The sequence below is a fragment of the Pteropus medius genome, unplaced genomic scaffold, assembly GCF_902729225.1.
Source record: "Pteropus medius unplaced genomic scaffold, Ma_sr-lr_union100, whole genome shotgun sequence".
In the NCBI taxonomy this organism is placed as follows: domain Eukaryota; kingdom Metazoa; phylum Chordata; class Mammalia; order Chiroptera; family Pteropodidae; genus Pteropus; species Pteropus medius.
The window spans coordinates 1543257-1570862 of NW_024349800.1; the positions used below are offsets into that span (position 1 = coordinate 1543257).

At 39.9% G+C, this 27606-nt stretch overlaps 1 long non-coding RNA gene and 1 pseudogene across 1 annotated transcript in view; both read right to left on the reverse strand.

Moving 5' to 3' along the window:
- Positions 1–4717: 4717 nt before the first annotated feature.
- The window catches only part of LOC120621423 (uncharacterized), a 94360-nt gene continuing 71471 nt past the window's right edge, over positions 4718–27606 (reverse strand). The window contains exons 2-4 of the long non-coding RNA XR_005658154.1: positions 22905–23060; positions 22083–22396; positions 4718–4784 (exon numbers count right to left, since the gene is read on the reverse strand). This is a non-coding gene — a long non-coding RNA (uncharacterized LOC120621423). The remainder of the gene's footprint in view (positions 4785–22082; positions 22397–22904; positions 23061–27606) is intronic.
- LOC120622268 (uncharacterized) lies at positions 22488–22606 on the reverse strand (annotated as a pseudogene).

Genomic DNA, 27606 nt, shown 5'->3' on the forward strand with positions numbered 1-27606 from the left:
CACAGATGGGTACCTGTCCGTGGCCTGTTAGGAACTGGGCCACACTGCACAAGGTGAGCAGCGGTGAGCAAGCAAAGCTTCATCTGTATTTGCAGATGCTCCCAGCGCTAGCATCACCACCTCAGCTCCACCTCAGATCATGAGGCATTAGATTCTCATAGGAGCACCAGTCCCTGGTGTCAAAAAGTTGAAGACCACTGCCAGTACTTTACATGTTCTAGGATACTTCTATATAAGACAGATTAATTTAATGTGTTGCCAAGCACTGAAGATGCTACAACATTTTTTTAAAAATGCATAGGCTTTACTCTTCAGGTATTCATATGCTAGTGGTGTAATTAGACCATAATATAAAATATTGCAAGGCACATTTATGTTGCAAGGCAAATTTTATTAAATGCTTCGAAAGAGGCTCAATGTACAATGAGAATGAGGATATTAATTTTAGTTGAAGAGTTCCTAGAGGAGGGAAGATATGAAAGCGGCCTTGAGGCACAATTTTTACTTTGACAGGTAGACATTGGCCGGGGGGGGATGGGCAGGGGGAATTTAGACAATTCGGCAGTACTAAAGGGTCACAGCAGATGTTTCCAAACCTCTTTCTTCGTTCTCCTTTATAAGGAAGGCATGGCAGGAGGAAACAAGCTATGTCAGGGTTGGGTTCAAGAGGAATGGTAAGTGCTTTGGGAGTGCAGTGAGAATTAGGGCTGCAAATGTCAAATGGGACTAGATTGAGAGGGGCCTCAAATGCCAGGCTCAGGAGTCCAGACTTTGCTTTATTAGTCACGAAGTACGTTAGGGCTCTGACTGGAAATGACAGAAACCCAACTAGCGCTAGCTTAAACAAACAAAGGGATTTACAGGCCCTGGTCATGAACTATTAATAGGATTATAGCTGGTCTTCAGGGACAAATGAAGCCAGGAACCTGAATACCATTGAGAGTCACAGGTAGCATCCCCACTCCCCACCCCCGTTTACTATCATAATCCTATTTTAAATTGCTTTTACTATTTTATTTTTCACTACCTGAAATTTTCTTATTTATTCATTGACTTGTCTGATCTCCTAGGATATAAGTTTCCCTAGAACACAGATCAGTCTGTTTTGTTTACCACAACATTGTAGTTTCTAGAATGTTCTCCTGTATGCCTGGCGCACAGCAGGCATTCAGTGAACATTTGCTGAAAGAATGGCACGAATGGATCAGAGATTTTAAGATGTGCTTGTTAGGCAAATATGGATATTTAGTCTCCCTGACTGCTCCAGTTCTCCATATAAATTTGTATATTTGTGCTAAGATTTGAATGGCTCAATATCTCTGTGATTAATATCTCCATTTGGAGTGAGGTTCTGATTATGCATGGCTGAAGGTCAGAAGCTAGACTCTAGTGGAATCACTGAGATGAATCATCACGTATTACCACAGGGAGGTAGACCAGCCAGCCTGTGCTGAAATGTTCTAATAATTCTGGGAGGTTTCTTTGAAATGCCTGCAATCTTTGCCTCGGAAACTCATATACCTTGAACCAAACTCTCTCTCTCCTTGAAGCCTCTGAGGACTTTATATCACAAAGGGTACAAGGACATTTTTTAGACTCCATTCCTGTTCTGCTGCAAGTGAAAGTCACTGTGGGAGTTTTCTAAGAAGTCTTCACCTAGGTACAACCAAAACACATTTAATCTCCTCTTGGACTTTAGCTATATACCAAAACTATTTCATCCTCTCTCTTTTCTAAGGTCCTGCCAGGGCCTCTGGTTTTGCTAAGGCAGAGATGTTCTGAACATACTGGAGAGTTCCACATCTGTTCGCCCTGGTAGCATATGACAAGAGATGATCACAGCCTTATTTTGTGATTTTTTGTCTGAAATGGCCTTCCCTATTTTTACTACCACTTTGCTAAAAACAGCCAAAGTTATTTCAGGATCAAGACAAAACATCATCACAATGATCTGGGTGGGCTGACTTTTTTTAGTCATTCCACTCTCATCTATCTTTGATCTATAATATTTTCACCTTAATCTGCTGAATACTTTGTGTGTTACTCTGAGAATTTAAGCAAGATACCACAGTGTTCTTTTGTATTTTCTTTCCATTTTTTTATAGTTCAATATACATTTTTGTTAGAACAGTTAAGTATCACCAGAAGTCATAAAACAACACAAGTGTAACAGCCTATTATATAAAAATACATCATGCTTTTTAGTCATTTTAAGGAAGGCTACTTGACTAAAACCAGGAAATAAAAAGAGTTAAGTAACAGAGACAAGAATACTACTCAATTTTCTTAGCAGACAGATAGCCTTTCTTGAGAAGGCAGATAATATTATCTATAAACTATTTCTATTTTATGCAGTCACCTACTCTAATCACAAACACTTTCACATGAATTCCAACATACATTTCGCTATGCGCTAAAGTGAAATAATGGTAAGACTATTAATGATACAAGAAAATTACTGTGGTTCGCCAAACTACTTCTGCTGTCAGGTCTAAGCTCTGTCATTATTAGAAAGAAGAGTTTGTATAAATCCATTTCTAAATCTCATCTGGTCCCACCTGGAACCAGTGATATTTATTTACCAGCAGGTAATTAGGACAAAATTTCCATCTGTGGCTATCACCAACATGAGGCTCAAATTTACCATTCATCCAAAATTGTTATTGAACAGCAACAAGGTACAAAGATTTATGCTAGGGATGGGGAGGCGGGAGACAGGAGAGAGAAATTTTCTGTCCTTTAGGAACTAGCAGTCTAATAGTAGGAAGAGAAAAGGGGCATTAATATGCAAAGACAAAAATAAATGTCTTAGAGGTAAGAAGAGGGAGTGGTATGGCAAAGAGAAAGAGCTGTGGACACAAACTGGGTTGAATCTCAGTCTCAATATATTGTTCAGCTATTACTGCAATAATACTGTGTGACAAGCATCTTAAAAAGTTTAATAGCTTACAACAACAAACATTTTTCTCACTCTGCAGGACATCTGAGCTTTAGATGATCTAGAATGTGTTCCTCCTAGATTCCTGGATGTGGCTCTAGACTGTGGATTGGATTCAGGTCTTCTCTACATATCTTTTAACTTTTTGAGCCAGTTTCGCCTGAGACACGTTCTTCTCATTGCAACGGAAGGCACATGACCCTTGATTTTTGGGCCCATGAACCATACACTTCATTTACAATGGAATAAAGTTTTCATTATATGAAAGACCATTTACGAAGGCTGAAATTTCCAAATGTAAAAAACATGAATGTGAAAGCAAATAAAATTCTCTCTAGCTCCCTTCTCCCTTTCTTTCTCCATTCTACTACAACCATGGTTACAATGGCCCAATACTTTTAAAACTTTTGTTTATATTATAAGGTTGATGACTTTGAAGAGTTGCATTTTGTTTCTCAGAGCTCCTTAACAAGTTTAGGGGGTAGAAATTGCTCTGAAACCTACTTTGAGCAGAGTAGAGAAAATAAAATTATTCTAAGGAAAATATATCACAAACTTTGGGATATTAGAGTCTAATAAGAGGGAACATTCTAAGGGGAAGTGTTGACCAAGAATAGCGTGGTGAGTAGAGACATTAAGGGAACACGGGTTTAGAAAAAAATGGCACTATGGTGAAGAATGGTTAAGTCTTTAGGGGAGTAACAACTGATGTTAAATTTTAAGTTGTCTCTATCATAGTGTGCTGTTATTTTTGTCCTCAAATACTGAATGCCCAGAGTAAAACCTGTACCACACAACATCTGCTATAATTGAACTTGGAGGAAATAAAATAATAGAGAGTCTGAGCAGCATGGAGAAAAGTTGTAGGAAGAGACAAAAGTTGCAAGATGAAAGACAGGTAGCAGAGATGAAAAACTCAGCAGATGGAAGAAATCACAGTGAGAGCTAAAAGACTAGAAATATAAGCCTCCCAAAGAATTCTTAGATTCTAGGCCATCTCCAAAATTTCCAGTAATCCTTAGTTTCCCTTTGATTTCTGTTGAGAACTCTTCTTTCCCTAGCTAGTAGGACTACAAACACATGGACCTTCTATTGCAATTTTATGAGTGGAGGCGGGACCTACAACATGAAATACTCAATATAGAAACTTCTACCCTCCTGAAAACAGAAACTGGTCCATTTTGGGCACTCAACCCCATCAGAGTGCTATGGAAAAGGGATAGGGGTTACGATAGATGCTTGGAGAAAGAGAGTTGCTTTTCCTCAGTGTTTATAAGAACTAAAGACCTTATAAGGTCAGATCTGCTGCTAACCATCATTTCTACCTCTTAAAGAGAACCTGCCTGAGAATGAAGCCAATATAGCAAAAAGCAGACCAGGCCTCAGCTGGGTCTCCTAGCAGGATCCTAGGACTCCCAATTTCCTCTGTCTTCATTAATATAACAGTACCTGACACATAGTAGGGACTCAATAAGTATTATTTAATTGCATAGGTAAATAAATGAATGTGTTGAGACCTTGCACAGGCTCTTCAAATAGTAGATAGTTGTGGAAGAATAGAACTGTTTGCAAATATTCATTTCTTACTCCCTACTCACACAAGAAATATACTTACTTCCTTGATTGATGTTAGGCTTGGCCATATGATTTTCTTAGTTTTCATGGTAGATCATGCTTCCCCAGCCCTTGAATCTGGACTTAGCCCTGTAACTGGCATCCTCCAGTGGGACGTAAGCAGAATTGATGCAACAGAGATTGTGCAACATGACTTACCTTCTTATCCTTCCATCCTCATGAGAAGAAGTCCCATTCTCCCGGGGTAGCTGCTGCTTATTTAGTCTAGGATCTGGAATGAACACATATAGAGCAACCCTGAGCCATGCCTACAATAAGAAGCTAAGGCCAGCTGGGTCTGCACTTTGAAGCACAGCCACCTAACTAGCCCAGCCTAGTACAGTCAACCATCAGGCAACCTACCAAGAAGTAATAATAAATGACTATTATTTTAAGCCACTGAGTTTAGAGTGATTTGTAGCACAGCACGATTGTAGTACAAAATAACAGATACATCCAGTATCGCCAGCAACAATAACAGTACTGTCACTACCATTGCTATCATCATGAGACAGACCTCAAGTATACGATATTGTTCATTTGCAGCAGTGATACTTCTGTTGGAAAAATGGAAGTGGAAAATGGAAGACACTTAAAGGAGATACTGGAGAAGGGCAAGATATTGCTTGTGGAGCCTACAAAGGCCTGAAGAATCTGCCATGAAGGTTAACAGCTATCACATTAAAAAAAAAATTTCTCAGCTGAAGAAGAGAAACACACTCCATATTTTCTTTGCACTTTCATATAAAGTAACCAATTCAGTTCCTTTTTTAAAATAACAATTTCAAAAGGCCCTCACAGATTTGAGTGGGCACAACCAGTTTAACAATAGCTGCTGATAGAGATGCAAATGAAGTCATTTCTCAGGGTCCTCAACTTTCAGCAGTGGTGACTATTAAATGCAAACCCAAACCCCCTCTATCCAATCAGCGTTGTTTTCAGAGGCTAATATGCAGCCTGTATATACATTTGTTGCCTTTTCCCTGAGAAATTTCAAAAAGAAAAAAAGCAAAGAAAATGGCTTTTTTTTTTAATTTCCTTGAACAGTCATTTGGTGAAGCAAGCACCACTGGCTCTTGTAAACACGCAAAATTCATTTAAGTGATCTCTGACTGCTCTGAGTCTTGTAGCAAACTGTCTCAAACGGATCATGGAATGTGAAATGCATATAATATAGGCAAGATTGCCTTTATGACAGCTCACTGAAGAAAACAATTGCTGGTGCTTTTAATGCTCTAGGCTAGGGCTCTGATGTCTGCCATCTTGATATGCAACTCACCCCAAAGCCTAGGATAGAAGTTGCAGGTAGGATTCAGGAAGTCAGGGGACAAGGATGGTTGCAGGATCCAGGGGCCAAGGAAATGACTAAAGCGTTACACAGACTCACCCAAGACTATGTGACAAAAAGTGCTTTGATCATTTCATTCCTGGCCTCTTCACACATCTGCCCCTATCTCCATCTTTCCAAAAGGTATCCAAGTATGCCAAGTAGACCAAACTGTGAATGCAGCAATACTGACTAGTATATGTTGGCTTATGCTGGGTGTGTCCTACAAATAAAGGTGCACAGCTCCTGGCATCTTTCCAACCCTTCTTTCCTTTCATTTGATTCCGTCTTCCTGGCAAATCTCATCCATGACATAGTTAATGCCTACCAAAACTTTAATTCCAGCCTGACCTCTCTTTCAAGCAAGATCCATTTGCCACATAACTGAACTTGGACATTTCACAAGCATTCAGACTCAACGTGACCCAGGTAGAACTAATATCTCCCAGACATATTCCTTCTCCTGCCTTCCTTTATCAGGTAAAGGTACCAGCCCAAGCTAAGGAACTCAGAATCATTCTTTACTCTTCTCTTCTCGCTACCTTCAAAGCTAAGAGGATGCAAAGAGCTGCAATTTCTACTCTGCTAACTTACATTTGCCATTCTTTCCTGAAAACTTTCCACACTTATTTATTCATTCAATATTTATTGAGTCCCTCTTTTATGCTAGGCTCCTTTCTAGGTGATTTAGAATACAGTAGTGAGTAAAAGGGAGTAGAATCGGATACAACAAAATATGCCTTTTTGGTATAAAAATTATTTTGAGCTGGTTATTAAAAAAAAAAAGGAAAAAAACAGCAGACATGGGAGAAGCTTGGAAAACCAAGTAGTAGTTATCCTTTTCTAAGAGACATTTACATTTATAAGGGAAATCCTCATTTATAAGGGTATCTCCCTCTCTGTATCAGGAAGAGAGAGATGACTAACTCTCTAGAAACTTTTATCAATGGAGAAGGCAGAGACTTAACTCTGTATACGCACCATATCCTCAATTCACTGTGCTTTTCCTGGTCAACTTCCACAACTGCCTGGAAGCAGTGGAGATGGTGAGGAAGGCAGAGCCAAAGGATTTTACAATTGGTTAAATGGGGAGTGGGGCAGTTATAGAAGAGAAAAACCAAGGGCAACTCCAAGGTTTTGTCCTGAACAACTGAAAGGATGGTGTTGCCATCAACTTAGATGAGAAAAGAACAGGTTTAGAGAAGGGAAGATCAGTAGTTCTGTCTTGGACATGTGGAATTAGAGATGCTTTTGAGACATCTAAGTGGAGATGTCAAATAGGGAGTTAAATAAAAAAGACTGGAATTCGGGAAAGAGGTTCAGGCTAGAGATATGTCCTTATGCAGGTCCACATCATCACTCACCTGCATTATTGTAATGATCTCATAACTGAACTCCCTACCTCTAATTTTCTATTTTCTACCATTGCCTTCACATTCCTACCAGAGAGGGATTTCTAAAACCAGAATCAATTACATTTGGCATCTGTTTAAAAACCCTGATTTTTCATTAAGTACCAATCCAATGTTTCTCCACAAAATGGCACTCAAGAGCTATATTTCGAGTTCTTTCTTATTAGTTCCAACCATATGGAGATGAAATACTAGTTCCTGGACTAATTGATAAGTCCTGAATGTGTCAGGCACCTCTGAACATTTGGTCATGTTCTATCATCTGGAATACCACTACTTTTTTGGATCCCTGGCAAATCCACTTATCCTTAAAGTCTTAATTCAAATGCCACCTCCTTGTTAGACACTAAATTGTACTTCCCAGTAGAATTAATTTATCTTCCTTTCATCTTGCTACTGCCCTTTATATGTTCTTCTAGTGGTAATACTTACCATACAGCTTTCCATCTTTCACTAACCTACTGTGGACAAAAAATAAAGATTCTATGGAAAGTAAAGTCACATGATTATCTAATCATAAATTTCTAAAGGGGAAGGCCATGGTGAGTAGTCATGCCCTAGACCTATAACTTCTTTAGTAAAAGGTTTTAAGCCAGCCCTGTCCATTGTTCTTGTGCCTCTAGGTTAATACACTTTTGAAATAGCAGAAGTAATATCTCTTGAAAGGGGTATTAACCTGTGAGAAAGGGCATAATCTTGTTAGCTATCCCGTAATCTAATCTCCACCTTGCTTTCTCCAATCTTCTTGTGCCCCTTCTTTAATTTCAAATGCATAAAGGAAGCTGCAAAACTGTTATTCTCTGGAGCATTTGAGATCTTGCTCCACAGCATAAACTGTCAGTTTGGTTCAAATAAATTCTTTAAAAAGTTCTCTAAAGGTTTAGACATTTCTTTTGTTGACACCACTGAATAGATGCCACTTTATTCACTTCTCTAGATCAGAAGCTAGCATAGTGCCCAGCAAAAGTTCATAGGATTGCAATGAACCAGAATAAATCCAGCTGCCCTGTCAGGGCACAAATCTGGGGATGTGGGGTGGTGGGGGGTGGGGGAGGGAGTAGGAGTGACATGCTATATCACATAGGGAAACCAGAGGCTGTGGGTCAGAGTGAGAGGGCCCCCTCCAGGTGGTTGACAGTCTCTGGAGTCCACAGCAGGTAGAAGTTCCTCTTTCACTCCCTCCTATTGTAATCCTAGCAGAGAAGAGCAGTAGAGGTAACAGGATTGAGTTCTAACAATAGGGGTTCTGTTTAGGCATAAAGAATGTCCTCATTAAAGCAAGAAATGAGATGGAACTTACAGAGAAACACTAAGGGAAATAGAAAAATGTTCCCTAAATTCATCTGGCGCCAGGACATCAGCAGGCACCTCAGTTCATCATACTTTTCTTCCTTCATGTATTTACGAAGCAGTGCAGTTTATTAAAAGACATGCCTCCCACCCCTGGATCCCCACACTTGCCCTTCTTCTGCCTTCTCTCTGCTAACTTTAGGGATCCTCCAATGTTTAGAACAACCAGCGGCCTCCTGGTCCTTGTTCAGCCCCTCTTTTAAAGCACTTTTCGAAACTTAGCACTTTTTAAATTAAAACTCTTCTCTAGTTGAGTAAAAAAATAAATGAGAGAAGCCTCTCTTCATCCAAACTGTTGTAGAATTCCCACCTCCTACTACAGAAATAACCAGACACTAAGCTAACTCTACTCTTCTATGGGACTCAGGGCTAATTCCTGATTATTATGATCAAAGACTGCAGGAGGCTCTGAGTCCTGAATATCATAAATGAGGCTCTGGAAGAAAATCAAAACAAGAGTGAGATGGATTTATTCTTCAGGAGGTTTTAGGCCTTAATTTTGTCTAAGGAGAATAAAGCAACGATCAGGGTTGCTCACATGTGACTTCAATGAAAAAATAAAAATCTAAGGGCAAAAGAGAGGTTGCCCCATGAAGCCAGGAAATTTTATTTATTTCATTCACTAATCTATCCTCAGCCTACAGAATGGTGCCTGGCACAGAGTAAGTATGTCATATACCTTTGTTTAATAAACAATGAATTAGGATTTCTGGTCAAGATGGTGGAGTAGGTTAGTGCTGTGCTTGCCTCCTCTCACAACCACATCAAAATTACAACTAAACTACAGAATAGCCATCTTTGGGAGTCTCCTGGGGTCTGGCTAAACACAGGTCCTACAACTGGGGACACACATAAGATGGCACCTTGAGACTGGTAGAAGGGGCAGAGACATGAAATGGGTTCATTCCATGCCCACATATGGCGATAGAGAATTGGGAGGGATATCTCAGTCATAGAGGTCCCCCCTGAGGAGTAAGGGGTCCCATCCCCATACTAGGCTCCCCAGCCTGGGGTTCCAGTGCCAGGGGAAAAAGTCCCCATAACTTCTAGCTGTGAAAATCAGTGGATATTGTGGCTGAGTGAGATAGAGGGCAGCTAGAATCACAGACATTCCTCTTAAAGGGCCCACATGCAGACTTACTCACTGACAGACTCATTTGCTCTGGGCTCCAGTTCTGGAGCAACAGTATGAAGAGCACTGGGGACATACATGGAAGAACCAATTTGGTCTGGTTTCAGTGCAAGGGCTAGAGGGTCAGCTTTCTCCCAGACCGAAGTGCTGGCAGAGGTCACTGTTCCTTTGTTAAGCCCTCTCCCCTCTCGATATGCAGATGCAGGTGGTTGCCATATCTGAGTATCCATCAGCCTGGCTCACACTGGTCGCCCTGGCCTGGTGATTTCCTGAGACCTGGCCCCTCTCAAGTTTTGGGCCCACCCAAAAACACTTCAAATGGCTTTTCCATATAAATGATCTGTCTTGGCTCGTGCTATGGAATTTCCTGAAATCTCTCAAACGTTTGCAAAACCCAAACAGGCAGCATCTGGCCTCAGTGTGCCCTGTTTCTCATGCTGAGCAGTCCCAAGCCAGGCACCAGCGACAGCTGGCCTCAGTTCATAGTCTGGTCTCTTATGGCACCTCCAAGCCCAGCGTGAGTGGAAGACATCTGTGGATTGTCTGGTCACTCTCTGTGGCCCTGGGCAGGCACAGGCACAAGCAGGGCCCCTCTCAGGAGGCCACAGGGCCAGTAAACCCAGTGGCCTACTTCAGACCAGATTGAGCCAGAGCACCACCTGGGGCCACATTCGAGGACAACACACCCAAAGGGTAGACTGAGCAGACACCAGAGACCTGCAGGGGAGAGTCCTGCTTTGGTGGGTTAGCCCCTCATTAGCCAGTCCTCACAGGCAGTCAGCCCAGGGGTTAATACCTCCCATTAAAGTACAAAAACAACCAATTCTCAACTATGGCAAGAGGGCACACACAAGCCATATGGGGGTAACACCTGGAGCACCCAACTTGGTTGACAAGGGAAGACTGCACTGCTAGACCCAAGAGGAACACCTACTACATAAGGCCACTCTACTAAGATAGGGAGAGATAGCAGCCCTACCTAATACATAGAAACACAGCCAAAATGAGGAGACAGAGACATGTCCCAGATGAAAGGACAGAACAAAACTCCAGAAAGATAGCTAAACAAAATGGAGACATGCAGTCTGCCAGATGCATAGTTTAGAACACTGGTTGTAGGGATGCCCAGTGAACCTGGGAGAGGGATGGATGAACTTGGTGAGAACTTTAGCAAAGAGATAGAAAACATGGAAAAGAGCCAGTCTGGGATGAAGAATACAATAACTGAAATGAAGACTACATTAGAGGGAATCTATAGTAGATTAGATAAAGCAGAGGACTGAATCAGCAATTTAGAAGATAGAATAGCAGAAAGTACTTCATTAGAATGACAACAAGTAAAAAGAATCCAAAAAGGTAAGGATAGTTTAGGAGACTTCTGGGGCAACACCAAGTGTACCAACATCAGCATCATAGGGGTACCAGAAAAAGAAAGAGAGCAAGGGATAGGGGACCTGTTTAAGGAGATAATGATGGAGGACTTTGCTAACCTGGCGAAAGATAAACATACAATCCTAGAGAGTTCCAGGCAAAATGGGCCCAAAGAAGCCCACAACAAGACACATCATGGTTAAAATGTCAAGGATTAAAAACAAAGGGAGGATCTTAAAGGCAGCAAGAGAAAAGCAGTGAGTTATTTACAAGGGAACTCCCATGGAACTGTCAGCTGGTCTCTCGATGAAGACTTTGCAGGCCAAGGGGGGGATTGGTATGAAGTATTTGAAGTGATAAAATACATAAAGAAGGACCCAGAATTCCAATTTCTGGGTAAGTTTACTCTACTCAGCAAAGCTGTCATTTAGAATTGAAGAACAGATGGAGAGCTTCCCAGACAAAAAAAAAAAGCTAAAAAGTTAACACCCAAGAAATGTTTAAGGGACTTCTTTAAGAAGAAAAAAGACTAAAAATATGAATAATAAAATGGCAATAACTATATATCAACAATTACTTTAAATGTAAATTGATTAAAGCTTTAAACAAAAGATACAATGGTTGAATGGATAAGAAAATAAGACCCCTACATATGCTGCCTTCAGGAGACTCACTTCAGATCAAAAGACACACACAGACTGAAAGTAAAGTGATGGAAAAAGATATTTTATGAAAATGGAAACAAAAAAAACTAGGGAAGCAATACTTACACCAGACAAAATAGATTTTAAAACAAAGGCTATAACAAGAGACAAAGAAGGACCCAGTATTCCAACTTCTAGGTATTTATCAAAAAATAAAACAAACAAACAAAAACATTGCTTTGAAAGAATATGTGAATCCATATATACATTGCAGAATTATTTACAATAGCCAAGATATGGAGGCAACCTGGATATCCATCAATAGATGAATGGATAAAGGAAGGTGGTACATATATACAATGGAATATTTCTCAGCCATAAAAAAAGAATGAAATCTTGCCATCTGAAACAGCACAGATGGATCTAGAGGGTATTGTGCTGAGTGAAATAAGTCAGACAAAGACAAATACCATATGATTTCACTTACATGTGAAATCTAAAGAACAAAATAAACAAAACAGATACAAACTCATGATACAGAGAACATTTTGATGGTTGCAAGGTGGGAGGGGTTTGGGGAGTGTGAGAAGGGGAAAGGGATTAAGAAGTACAAATTCGTATTTACAAAACAGCCATGGGGATCTTAAGTATAGCATAAGGAATATAGTCAATAATATTGTAATAACTACGTATGGTATCATATGGGTACTAGATTTATTGGGGTCATCACTTCAGTCTAATCATCATGTTGTACACTTGAAACTAAAATATTGTATGCCAACTGTAACTGAAAATTTTTTTAATTATGTGATAGATGGATAAATAGATAAATAAAACAATGAATCAGGGACTTAAAAACCAGAGGCAAATGGAAGGATGAGAAGTCAAAGGTCAGATGTTATGGTAAGGAACCAAGAAGTCTTTATAGATTTTAATCTGACTAAACTTTTAAAATATGAATGAGTAAAATAAGGTATTCTTCTGGCATCTGACAGTTTTGGGTTTCATGTGTATACAGGTAGAAAAGCAAGGATAATGGAATTTGGTTAATTTGGCCTAATATCTACCAAAGGTAGGGATCTCAGAAACACCCCAGTCCTTCTCCTTCTCTTTCTTCCTTCTTATATATGAACTGTCACAAAGCCTTCTCCTCACCGTCTGCTTGGCAAGCCCCTACCCATTTTTCAAGGCCCAGATGCCTTACGGAGGTAGTGATAAAGATTAAAAGACTAAGTCTCTGAACTCTTACACCATCAGGTATGTCTAGGATCAGAAAGCCATTATCTGCATTTTTCCAAAAGCCTGAAGAAATTGCTGGTTCAAATGTGTAAGCACAAAAACAATACATATGTGTTTGGTCCCTGGCAGGGATGAGCCTCACATTTCTGTAGTTGCCTGACATGTATGTGGCCAGAATACCTTAGTAATAAGCACTTGAGCGGTTGCACTCTGGATGTCATCGCTGCTTAATCTAGTCATCTTATTTGTCTCTGGTTTTGTGATTTCTTAATTGTTTTATTTCCTGTAAGGATTGAGAATCCCAATTATTGCCATCTTAATGAATTAAAATAATATATTCTCTCTCTCTAGCAGTGATGCTCTCTCTCGCAGTGATGGTTAGAATAATTTAGAATCATATAATTCTGAGCAGTTTGAAACTCATTTCACTCAATTTGTTTATTCCTGCAAAATTAAAGACAGAAACTTTCAGAAAAATAATAAACTAAATATTTAGCACTATGTCTCTTTCCATCTCAGAGGCCACATGTCAAGGGTGACAGCCAGGTTTGGAGACAGTCCTATGACAAGTTCTTTTCTCAGTGGTGGGGAGGTTGTTCTCAGTCATCTCAATCACAGACAATATGGAAAGTCAATAAAAGAAACTTCAAAAGTCACTGTAGAGGTCAGTAAAAATAAGTTTTAAAATTAACTTTCTGAAAAAGCCTTCTCTTTAATTATAGTCAAAATACAATTTCAACAGGGAAAAAAATTATACCCCATTTTAATCTGAATTTCAAGCCCTCTAAGGTAATTAATTGGTAATCTTAAATATGTGATGCCAAATTACTTTTTAATTGCTTCTAAATTTCAGTGATTTTGAAATGAGTTAAAAGATGTTAGGAAGAGGGGGTAAATCTCATGATCAGAAAAATATTGTGACAGAGAAAGATAAAAATAGTAACTTTTCAATATATTCTGCTTATAGAAGTAGGAAGATGCAAAGAGTAATTCTCTCCCACAAGTAGATGAAAGCATGCCTGGGAATCTAAGGGCTTTCCAGAGATGGGCAGATAGAAGCCCCGGACACAGTTCTTAACCCAAAACAACTAACTGGGGGATACTCCTGACCCTAGTGAAAGTTACAGAGAAACCCAGAGACTTTCTCTTTTTAGGTACAAAAGAAACATGGTGGTAAATCTACGCTGGCTTGATGCAAATCTTGCTGGATTAAGCAGTGACCAAAACCAGTTGAACTCCAATAAGAACGATAGCTGTTTGTACTGAATGTTTTCATTCCTTGAGATCATGTTCAAAGTACTGAGTCAAAATATGCCTCACCTGGTATTTTGAAAACCATTAAGATAAAGCCATAGAGAGGAACAGAGGCACAGAATTAACCAGCAGTGGCCTCCTCAAAAGTTTCATATGTGAGATTTTATGTACACTACAGTAGATAGCACTGGGCCTTGGAAGGGCTGGGTCAAGACCACATTTGGGTTACCAATCAGGTTTCATGTAGCTTGTTTATTGTCACTAGCTGCAATCTGCTGTATTCTTCCCTTTATGATCACATATGTAGAAAACCCTAAAGATTCAATAATGTTAATAAAAAACCCTGTTAGAACTAATAAATTCAGTAAAGTTGCAAGATATAAAAACCTGTGCATTTCTATACACAATCTAAAAAGAAATTAAGAAACCAATCTTATATACAATAGTATCAAATATAAAATACTTAGGAATAAACTTAACCAAAGAGGTACAAGATTTGTACACTGAAAAACACTGATGAAGGAGATTAAAAAAGACACAAGTGAATAATAAAACAACACATGTTCATGGATTGGAAGAATTAATATTGTTATAATGTCCATACTACCCAAACAATCTACAGATTCAGTGTGATCCCTATCAAAATTCCAATGGCACTCTTTACAAAAATAGAAGCAATCCTAAAATTCATATAGCACTACAAAAAAATACATAACTAAAACAATCTTGAGCAATAAGAACAAAGCTGAAGGCATCTCACTTTTTTATTTCAAAATATATTGCAAAGCTACAGTAATTAAAACAGTATGGTATTGGCACAAAAACAGATATATAAATCAGTGGAACAGAATATAGAGCCCAAAAATAAATTCATGCATCTAGGTCAACTGATCTTCAATCTGGATGTCAAGAACACACAATGGGGAAAAAATAGTCTCTTCAATAAATGGTGTTGGAAAAATTGGACATCCACATACAGAAGAATGAGATTGGACCTTTATTTCACGTCTCAAAATATTTTAAGTCAGCACAAAATGTGTTAAACACTTAAACATGAGATCTGAAACCACAAAACTACTAGAAGAAAACAGAGGGGAAAAATTCTTGACATTATTATCTATTCAACAGATGTTTACTGAGACCCTGACTAGTCACTGGAAATATAAAATCAAGAAACATCTAGCCACAATCTTCACTGATCTCAGGGTCTTACCAGAATGATATTGAACTTAAAAGGTAGCAAATGCTAAAATCTCCACTAGTGAGGAAAGATAATAGTTTGAAAGAATATATTCCAGTATTATAAAATAATTTTACATTTGTAACATGCAAAAATTACTTGTTTCTACTACTCAAACTAAAGGAAATTATGCATGAGGCTATACAGAGCTGTACTAATCCTCTGTTAGGAGCAGTGGGAGAAGGTATTTTAGGAAGAGTAGTCAAGGAAGGCTTCTGGAGGTGTGGAATTTAATGTGAGAGGGAAAAAAGGATAAGTCATGTGAATGGGATAAGAAATGATAACATTACCACAGATTTTCTAAAGTACCTACTTAGGTCAGATTGGCCAACCTTCAGGAAGACTGAGTTTTGTATTTTACATCCCTCACCTTCCTTTTCAGCCTCATTTAGTCTCTTTATATTTCCTTAGATTGAGGTGTCCCTCTAGTCAGAGTAACTGTCATAATAAATGTTGGAAATTTGATGTGTTAAATCAACCAGGCGTTTCTGCAACTCTTAACACTACCAGCAAGACACAGAAAGGTGACTATAAATAGCATGCATACATGTGCATTTAAAAGAGGTAGGGTTGATATCTACACAAATATGCTTATGTATGCATAAATATCTGAAAACAATACACAAAGACATTGACAACCATGACTGATTCTGGGAGGAAACTGGAGATCTCAGGATCTGTAGTGAAAGAAGAAACTGTCTTTTCACTGGCTACCCATTTGTAATGTGTTGTCGTTATTGTTGTTTATTTGCTAACCACATACATGTATTACTTTTCCATTTTTAAGTTTAAAAATAAAGCCAAACAAAAAGAGGGCAATTGCTATAATCCCAAAGGAATGAACTACAAAGGTTGAATTAAAGAGACTGTGGCATAGGGTGGGAAAATTATTTGAGGGTTTAGAGTACCTTAATTGAGAGTAACTTCTATCTATTAGTAATTGCCTGGTCCAGTGTTGGCCAGGTGCCTTTACTAAGCAATGTTTAAGTTCATATAGACATAAGATGCTATTTTAATCAGCCTCGGTTGCCATAACAAAATAACAAAGACTGGGTGACTTAAAGAACAGAAATGTATTTCCTCGCAGTTCTGGAAGCTAGAAGTCCAAGACCAAGGAGCCAGCATGGTCAGTTCTTGGTGAGAGCTCTCCTCCTGGCTTGTAATCATCTTCTCACTGTGTCCTCACATGATAGGCAGAGAGAAAATAAGCTTTCTGGTGTCTCTCCTTCTAAGGACACCAATCCTATGAGATCAGGGCTCCACCTCATGACTGTATCTAACCCTAAAAACCTCTCAAAGACTCCATTTCCAAAATCATGACATTTTGGGTTAAGGCTTCAACATAGACATTTTGGGGGGGGAGGCGCTTTAATTCTCAGTCCATGGCAAATGCTTATATGTTAAGATGCATCCTAAGAAGTTAAGATGAATATTTGATCCCATTGATATAGGAAAAAGGCATGAGAACTACACAAAATGACTAAATATTAAACCAGATTGTATTCAGAACCTGCAACATGCTCCTAGACAGGGAAACCTGGCTAATCGGCCATATGGCCAGACCATAGGGAACCTACGGAACAAAGGAAGATTCCTGCAGAAATTACTAATAACTTTTATCCATACCTTTAATACTGCATACCAATACCATGAAAGAAAAATAGGAAAACAGACTTTAAGCTGTAATTTTCATAGAAACTAACAATCAAATATAAACTGAATTCCTCAAACTCTTGAGGGTCTGATTCTCTGGCTTTGAGAGGAGATCACATCTCTGTCTGTGGAGTACTATTCTTTCTGTAATAAACTTGCCTTTTGTCTCCGACTCTGGCTTACACTTTAATTCTTTCCTGCACAGAGTCAAAGACCTTCTCTCAACGGGGCATAGAGCTTGAGTCCCCACCCGAGGAGATTCGCCCCATCCTGCATCACCATCAAACACATTTACCTTATAGATATGGGTCTACTTTAGAGAGCTGGTTCTTAAATAATGCTCCATGTGGTTTTACACCCAACCTTTTATCAGAAATGAGTAGATATAGAGGGTTAAGTATGGAACCTGGCAGGAGAAAATGCTTTTGCCCTCTGTACCCAAGAAGATACAGAATGGAAGCTAAGAAGGCTCACTAAGAAAGTACAGAGAGGGTAATAAGGAAAGCCTTATTGCCACTTGCTTTTGTTTCCCCTTCTATCAAAAAGTGGAAAACTACCCTATAAAACTAAAAATGCCATCTGTGCTGTTGCTTCTGGAAATTGCTTAATTGATAATACACCAGGAAACAAAATGAAGCGTGCTTCTAATTCACTCAGCACAGTCCCACCTCAGGAATCTCAAAGACATAGGGAGCATGTATTGTGCCTAATTTGGAAGTTAAAACTCTTCTTCCTGCATCAGATTTGATTACTTAATATTTGAAACATTTCACTGCAGTTATGAGCTCATCTAGCAAAAACGTGGCCTTGATTCAAACCTGGCATTAAAATCATCGCTGCCTTGGAGTCTTTCTGTTCCTAGCAGTGCTCGCAAATAGAACATTGGAGGTCTAATGTATTTCCCTTAGCACATTTTCCCGTAGTTCCATAAAGGTCCATTTTATAAAAAAAAAAGGCAACTTGTGTTTCCTTAGAACTAAAGGCAAAGTTACATGCAAAGAGAAATTAACAGGATGGAAACTATCTAGAAAACTAAGCTCGGTTTATTGCGACTCACTCCTGAGTTCCATTGAAACTGACAAGCCTAAGATCAATATTCCATCAGCCCAGGCCATCTCAACACCTTGAGAATCAACTGCCAACCTGCCAGCCTCCTATACAATAGGAAGCTATTGACCCAGGGGAGCCTGCTGCAGATATGGCCATGTTCCCTTCTGTTAATTTGGTCCCTCCTGATAACCCAGGTTTGGCAGGCAGAAAGATCTTTTATCAGTTCATTATCTGCCAGATAGAGAATTCTATAACAGCACAATTGGTGCTTCAAAATATATACTGAGTCATTCAAACCAAGTTTTCAGACCCTTAGAATTCCAAGGTTCTTTGGTTAATTCTGTTCTATAAAGTACTTACTTCAATCTGTGACTGCACAACCAAGAAATTGAATATTTTGATTTGTGATTTAGGTTTATCTCCAAGGTCTTGAATCTTCAACATTGGGAAGATGTGATGTCTTTTTCTTTCCCATGGGCCTTTTTCTATTTGCAGCCATACATGCTATCCATGGGGCAAGCCATGGCACAAATTATTTTAAAAAATAGAAAATGAAAAAGTAAATAAAAGATCACAGTATTAGGTACTGTAACCCAAGTTTGCGGGGCAATAATAACTCTCCGTACGTTGTACTTACTATGTACCAGGCACTAATCTAAATGCTTTACACATATCCACTCATTTCATCCTCACAGCAATGTCGAAGGTGGGTACCATTTTTACAGATGAGGGAAATGGAGGCACAGAGAGATTAAGTAACTTGCCCAAAATACAAAAGGTTGGGACATATATTTCAAGAAGGCTTCTCATTAGTTTTAACTCAAACACCAACCCCCGTTTCACTTCTTAAAGATTTTGGAGGAGGAATAAAAAAACAGCTCTCCTAGGAGAAAAAAAGCAATTGAACACAGTATCCCTGAAATTCTTGGTGCTTTTACGGAAAACCAATGGAGATGCCCATTCTGCATAAGTGCAAACCAGTCCTTATACACAGTAGATATTCAGTGAATACTGTGGAAGGAAGCAAGGGAGGGATGGAGGGAGGGAGGAAAGAGGGAAGCAAGGGAGTGGGGGAGCGAGCGAGGGAGCAAAGACTCTAGTGCTGTTTGTAAACTAATGCAGTCTCTGCAAAGCTCCTCCCAGAGTCATGGCCTCTGGTGAAAAAAACAAAAAGGTGTCTTCTCACTTGTCTCAAAATTTTCCTAGACCCCTGTACCTATTCCCCCAAAATTAGTGCCTGGCTGACTCATTCACTTCTTATCTGTGAACTAATTTCATCCAATGTCCACTGATCTACCTTCTGCTTGCCTCTGCAGAGTCTGCGCCCACACAACATCCTATCTGGTCCCCCTATCTTTCCAGGGTCCAGGTAGTCAGAACTGTGCATGTGGGGCAGACCCACAAGCCTCTCTAGTGGGTCAAGCTGACTGAATATTATTACCACACCAGTGATATTGCTGTCACCAACTCTGAGAAGCTCACCTGCTGCTTCTGCATTCCCAACAAGAGGAATCTTACACCAACATTCAAGTACAGGAAGTGAGCAATGTGATAGATACAAGCATTTGAAGTGAGTCAAGACTCTTAGATACATCAAGCTACTCCTTGCCACTAGCTTGCTATAAGTCTCGTCCTTTCTATAAAAAGAGGCCATTGGACTACTCAGAGATAACAAACATGTGCCACCATGCCAGCTCCAAAGCTGGCGTCACTAATGAATGATTTTCCACTGAGCCAGAATTGTCACATTTCTTCTCAGTAGATAAGCATTATCAATAAAGCAAAACTGACACACTGGCTTAAGCCTCTTTGCCACCCAAAATCTGATAATACTGAAGATCTTTTCCATCAATGAATTTGTTCCATATTATGTTAAAATCAGAGACAACTGATTATTAAAAATCACTACTTACTTGCTCATTTCTGGCATTCTTCTCATTCTCTGTATCTTGTCAGAGGCTATCAAATAAATTTGTCTACATAGTCTCAGAAGCTAGAAATGTAGTTTGTCAGGATCAGGAAATTTAGAATATGTTAATTGATTCATTCACTCAAACTCACTCAATAAAATTTTTCCAGTAGCACCTATGTGCCAGGTTCAGCCAGATTCTCCTTTTGTGATTGCTCACCCATTTGGGTAGGAGTTCTTATTCTAGTTTGGTTCTGTTATTTTCAGTGAAGGACATTTTTCTTAACAGAAGACACTGAAGTGCCTGAGTCTGGCTGGTAATCTTCTGTTCTTTCCTTTTAAACTGCTACTCTCCCAGGGAAATGTCCCCCATGCAGTCCCCAGTACCTCATCGTAAACAGATGCATTAGATAGGGTTTGGGCATGGCCAACCCCAACACAGTAACAGAACATTTCTGAGTTCCTAAAGGTGGAAATGTAGGAAGAGGGTAGAAGACTCGGAAGTGATATAAGGGGAGCTAAAATATAATTTTGCTGACTTTTATATTTTGTCTGTGTTAAAGTACGTACTTGCCTATAACCTGCACACCTCACTCACCAAGAGAAGGGTGCATAACCCAAAGTCATGACCAAATAATGATGAAAATCAGACTCCTCAAGGAGTAAGGAGCTTCCCAGTTTGGGGAGGTAATCACATAGGGATGTAAGTAGAAAAAGGGGAAGGTACATGCTTGTCTTGTTCATCTCTATAACCTCAGTGCCTGACACATAGTAAGTGCTCAATAAACACTTCTAGAAGAGGAAAGAGAAGGGAATATAACAAACAGAAACAAATTAACAGTCCTGATTCTTGAGGGAATTCTTGCTGAGAGAATGGTTGAACTAAATGGTCTCTCCTATTTCTGAAGTTCTGTGATTCTAAGTAGAAATAAATTTACAAAAACCTAACCCAAGCTTTCTGAACAAGGACCAATGTGACTTCTAAATGAAAGAGTGCCTCCTACTGGACTTACCCTTCTCATCTCTGAGTTTTGCTCTTTCATCGGCTCTTGCAATGGAAAAGGAGCAGCCTAACTTCTCATACCAACTCTTTCTAGATCTTAAAGAAGACACTAGAGTCTGTGTGCCACACCCTGGTCTTAAGAATCAGCCATGGGAAAGTGATGTTGTCGTAAGCATTGAAAACACTGCTGGTCAGAATCTCCCAGTTTAGCCTTTGTTGCTACCAATTTCCCTCCATCCACAGATGGCATCTGTGCCATCATCTACAAGAAAGCCAAGCTTCATTCCATTCTATGGAGCAAGTCAATTAACCTGTTGCACAGAACCATACAGTCACTGAGTAGAGGAAGCAGGACTCCTCCCGGGCCCATCTGACTCCAAAGGCCAGGATCCTGGTTGCAAGCTATGCAGCATCCTGGTGCACTCACACAGGCAGGTCTACAGGATTCAGGAGGCTTGGATCACATGGGAAGCCACCCACAGGGGAACCTTGTTTTCAGCCTATGATAACCCCAGCCCATGGCCTGTGCTGTGCACTCAAAATAAAATAGTCTCCCTTCTGCTCAAGCAAGAACAAAGGAGGTGAATTTCATTTTCTGAGCAGCACATTTTAGGCTATAAAAATTCTAATAGGAGAATTCAAACTTTTTAGATGATGTCTATGTAAAGAGCATGCTCTAGATTGCTGCAATTTAACTTTTGGACTCATTTCCTTCAATAACCCCTTAACAGGGTTCTATTAAAATAGGACATGGCTAGAAGAACACAACCAGGAGGGAAGTTTAAAACCCAAGATCAAGCCTTGAACAACAGACTGTTGAAAGCTCTTCACCCTCTTCCCCTCCGAATCAACCCAGATTCACCTGTGTGAATTCCATCCTGCTCATGTCTCCACCCTGGCTCTGCTTGTTCTATACACTAGGACTTGACTTTATATGTGTACTCACCTGCTTGGATACTTGGCATATTCCTCTGGGGCAGAGACCATAGTTTGTCTCCCTCTATGATCCTCAGTGTCTAGTCCAGCGGCTCACCCAGAACACTCTCCCAAAGTAAGTTAGCTGCTAAGGCTGCTGTCCTGGTCTGCCATAACAGAATACCACAGACTAGGTGGCTTCAACAACAGACATTTATTTTCTCACAGTTCTGGAGGTTGGAAGTCTAAGATCACGGTGCCAGCACAGTTGGTTTCTGATGAGGCCTCTCTTCCCTTCCTGCTTGCAGATGCCATCTTTCATTGGGTCCTGATATGGTCTTTACTCTGTGTATTTAGAGAGAGAGAGAGAGAGATTGCTGGTCTCTCTTTTTTTTTTTTTAAGAAAGTGGTTTGTTTGTTTTTTTTATTTTTTTAACACCTGCAGCACCTGGTATTCCTAAGTGGTCTCCCATCCAAGTACTAACCAGGCCCAACCCTGCTTAGCTTCCAAGATCAGACGAGATTGGGCACATTCTGGGTGGCATGGCTGTGGACTGGCTCTCTCTTCTCTTTATAAGGCACCAGTCCTATTCAATTAGGGCCCTGCTCTTATGACCTCATTAACCTTAACTATCTTCTTAAAGGCCCCATCTCCAAATATAGTCATATTGGGAGTTAGGCTTCAATATATAAATCTTGAGGTAGGGGGACGTGATTCAATCCATTACAGACGCTATCATTATTTTCACCATTATCTTACTCATCTCTGAATTTCCAGTGCTCGTATGGCCCCAACACAGAGTAGAAGTTCCAATGAGTGTTTACTAAATTGAATCCCATTCCATGCACCCACCAGCTAGCAGTCATTGTGAATAGCCTTGTGCCATACAGGACCCGAACAAACAGCCACAGTGCTGTAAAAATATGTTTCCTGAGTCTGGAAGGAGGCATTCATCCACTCATTCGAGCTGAAGATATTTATGGAAGATGCAAAAAATGAAAATGAGATCTGTCAAAAGAGAAAAATGAATGCAAATGAATGAATCAATTAATCAATCAAGGTGTGCTATGTATGGGATTCAGAGGTGGTTGCAGCTGGTTTTTCTGCTGGCCCTTGACCTTACAAGCTGAAGCACTTTGTTTGTAGTTTTGCTCTTCAATTGGTTCATCAGACACACCATTTGGAGATTATAAAACATGAAAACTGGCTCTTACCGTGAGAATCATAAAGGCTTTTCATGTAGATGAGGGCATTTGCAAAATAATTAGGACAATAAACATTAATTGTAATTAGACATTGATTCTAATGCCAATATTATGTACATACATTATAACATGAATATCATGTTTCACATATAACTTCTAATTCATCCAGTTACTGAAGGAAGATAAATTCCTGTTCCTGGAATTAACTGGACTTATTGACTCTTCTATTGTCAAAAAATTAATATCTTGTGAGAAGGGATTGTGTGGCCTGGGAAAGGGCCATTTCAAGGCATGTTCTTTGGGGTCACATTGAATGGATTCATATTCCTGTAGTGTCACTCCTTACTTGACTATGCCTAGGAAGGTATTCGTTATCTCTGTGACTCCACTTCTCATCTGAAAAATGGAGACAGAATAATGCCAATGATTAGAAGTAATAGCATATGTGAGTGTTTTCTTGTATTTGAGAGCTGCAATATCCTATATCATCTATAAAACCTTTACTCTTTCTTCCTGAAGAGGTGCCACATATGACTGAGGGAGCCCACATACACTAGCCTTAAAGAAAATAAAAATCATTGGAAGCTCTTTTCACTCTAACACTGGCAGTCTAGGTTGAAAATTAAATTTCAAATGTGAATATATACTGTGAGTCAAACATGTCCTAATGACATGGAATTATGGTTCAAATTGTCACATTTTACCTGCAGCGACCAGTATTTGACTCATGATATAAAGATCACCAACAACTGGGAAGAGAAGTCTCTTCAGTGATATTCTGAGGAAAACGGGACTCACAGACATTAGGCAAATGAACCCAAGTAACACAGGTGTAAAGTGGTGGAGCCAAGATTTGAACCCAGGTCTGTGCAAAGGCAAATCCTGAAGGCTTAAGCATTATGCTACAATACTTGCCTATTGAGTAAACAACACCCTGCTGGCCTTGCTTTTTCCAAGAAAAAGCTTAAAGATGCTCTGAACAAATTCAGGACAGAAAATGGACCATCATGTCACTGAGTACACTTAGAATGCATGTAGCAAGTAGCTGAAATGCAAGCAATTCAGCCAATCCATAGGCTGCTGCTTCCTAAGATATCCAACAGTCTATCTGGGCTAATATTTCACTGGAGGCTTCTCCATTTTGAATCATATCAACCCAGCTCTGAGTGCACCTGCTCTATAAACATAGTGGCCAACATCTAGAGCCAGAAGACATAAATGAGCCCCTCATCCAGATGTTTTATGTTCCTTAATGTGACATCATCTTACTAAGAACATGTTATGTTCAGAGCACTGCATGGGTTGCGTATCCGATAGAGGACTATCTAATTTTTCTTATCTTCCAGATATGTTGTACAATAGAAATAGAAAGATGGTCTCAGTCTTATAGAAATAGGTGGGAAAAAATGACAGGGGTTATAAAACAAATGTCTCTGACTAATTTGCATGAGTTAGCAGGATTTGTTACTACTAATAACATAATGAAGTAGCTTACATTCATAGAGCACTAATGGCATGTCAAGCGATATAATGACTTTTATGTATTCAGTATGTCCTTGAAAAATGAATTACTTAAATCAGTATCATTTCATTATAACATTGATGAGATGCTATAGGAACTTAACTTGTTTATATCAATTAGCTTATGGTAAAATTGGTTTTGTTATATGTCGTTTCGCTTAAAGTCGCAGAAACTATCAGCGACGTTAAGTAAGGTCTTACTGCATTATTATCACATTTAATCCCTGAACAAATTCCCATTTGAGACACAAGGATTTGGGCACTGAAAGAGGCTGATCACACAAGGAAGTGGCAAAGTTGGATTCGAACCCATGACCGCCTTACAGCAGAGCTCTAACTGAACTACATTAGTGACTTTTCTATGTTCTTGTTACTCGGTGTGGTCCATGGGGCAGCATCTGCCTTCTGGCAGCTTTTTAGATATGCAGGATATCAGCCTCCCTCTCCAGATCTACTAAACATGAATCTACACTTCACCTGGATCCTCAGGTGACTGTGTGCTAACCATTCCAGGTATAGTACACAGACAACTTGCCTCATATCACCTGAGTGCTTGTGAAAAAAAGACAGTTAACCTGGGCTCCATATCAGATTTTCTTAATAAGATCCTCTGTGGGTGGAACTCAAGAATCTATATGCTAACAAATTCTTCAGATTATCCTTATGGTATAATAACACCTGAAAACCAATGCTTGGATGACATTCCTTTCTTTTAAAATCTAGATGTGGGGTTCTATGCTTTCTTCTGGAACTGAAAGATGTGTCCAAAAATAGAAGGACTGCAAAAAGAGAAATTGAATCCATTTGATGGATGGAAGATATTCACTTGTTGCTAATTTGGAACCCTGGGGAAGCTTTCAACCTCCTTGTCAAAGCCAACACATCTCCATCCAATTTAGCAAACATTTGCTGAGTCCCTATGCTCAGCACTAGGAGCAAAGGAACAAAAGGGTGGGTTTTGAACTAGGAGGGTGATAAGCAAAGACACAAACAACCCAAGGCACGGACACAGCAAGGAAGCACATTGTCCACATCAACATGCCGGAAATGGAAACCCGGATGCCCCTCCTCAGGCAGCTGGCCACATCTGCCACCAGAGCCACCATCCAGTGGACCGCCTGTAGCCTGAGCCCCTTCTCTGGGTGCAGCCTGATGTTAGACTGGTGGACAAAAACCTCTAGGCTTCCATAAGCCCCCAGCATTTGCACACCAACCCATGTTGGCCTATTCACCTGGGTTTTGGCATTGGTTTTTCTGTATACCTGTCAAAAAATCTACTACAATGAAAGCTTCCTGCTTTGTCAGGGTACAAACCTCTGCTAATGTTCAACAATCACCCTGTCAGGTCCCTGAAGAGGGCTAGCATCAGAATTTTGAGTATTCATTTGTTCATTTCAGAAAGGCATGTCCAGGATGGAAATACCATAGATCAGCGGTCCCCAACTTTTTTGGCACCAGGGACCAGTTCTCCTTTGAGAATCTAATGCCTGATGATCTGAGGTAGAGTTGAGGCAGTTATACTAGCACTGGGGAGTGGCTGCAAATACAGATGAAGCTTCACTCCCTCTTGCTGGTATACCAGTCACTTCCTGCTGTGCGGCCTGGTTCCAAACAGGCCATAGACTAGTACAAGTCCAACGCCAGGGTTTGGGAACCCCTTCAAGATACAAGATTGATTCTGTATTCTTCACCTGGAAATGTTACTTAGAATCTAACAGGGAGGGAAGTTAACCATTAATTAATTACAAACAAAGCCCAGTGCAAATAATAGGGAGAATCCAGAGTCCTATTAAAGTGAATAGTAGGGAAGTCAAACTCATTCAGGGGCATGTGGAAGGCTTTCTTGAAGAAGTGACATTTCAGTAGAGATCTGAAGATCCACTGAGATGGGAGTGATTACCTGCATCCCTGCCATCTGTTGCAGGGCAAAATGACTTGCACCTGAATACCCACTGCTCTGCAATACTTAATACACATTGAACATTTACTATTGTGAACAAATGAGGCTTTGTGCTGTGTCATGAACTCAGTGTCTATGTCACCCACAAAACTCATATGTTGAAGCCTTAATTCCTCAAGTGCCTTCATTTGGCGACAGGGCCTCTAAGGAAGTAAACAAGGCTAAATGAAGTCACAGTGGTGGACCCTGGTTCTGTAGGTTGTGTCCTTTTACAAAAACACGTTAGAGCACTCTCTCTCTCCCCCTTTGTCCTCCCTCCCTCTCTCTCTCTCTCTGTCTCTCCCTTCTCTCCCTTTCTGCTATTTGAGGACGCAGCAAAAACAGAGCTGTCTGCAAGCCAGGAAGAGGGTCCTCACTGGACCCTGCTGATTTTGGATAGGGCTGGATTATTTTGGAAATAGAACAGTAACTACAGATTTAAAAAAAAAAACACACACACACACAAACCAATTTTCTGAGGCCAAGTAATGGAATGTCACATGTAACCTGAATGCTCTCTGGTCCCATGAAATTACAGTTCTCAAATCTGAAACCACGAAGATTAAAAAAGAATGCACACCTGACTGTCTGAAATGAAATTTACCTTGCTATATGGGACTCCTTACTTTTGGTTCTGTGGTTTCTTTTAGATATTTCAACCCCATTTTCAATGCCTTGTTTTCAGTACAAGTAAGGTGAATATAGCTCTGTGAATAATCTTTGATAGGCATTTCAGTAGGTGGCATTCTTATGCTGTTTTGTATCTATCCCTGTGGATTACACCTCCATGTCTGATAATCGCCTATTCTTAAAATTATTGAATGACCCTCCATTTCCTGCTTAATAAAGTAAAAGTTCTTGGCCTCTATTAAAGATAATGATTGCAAAC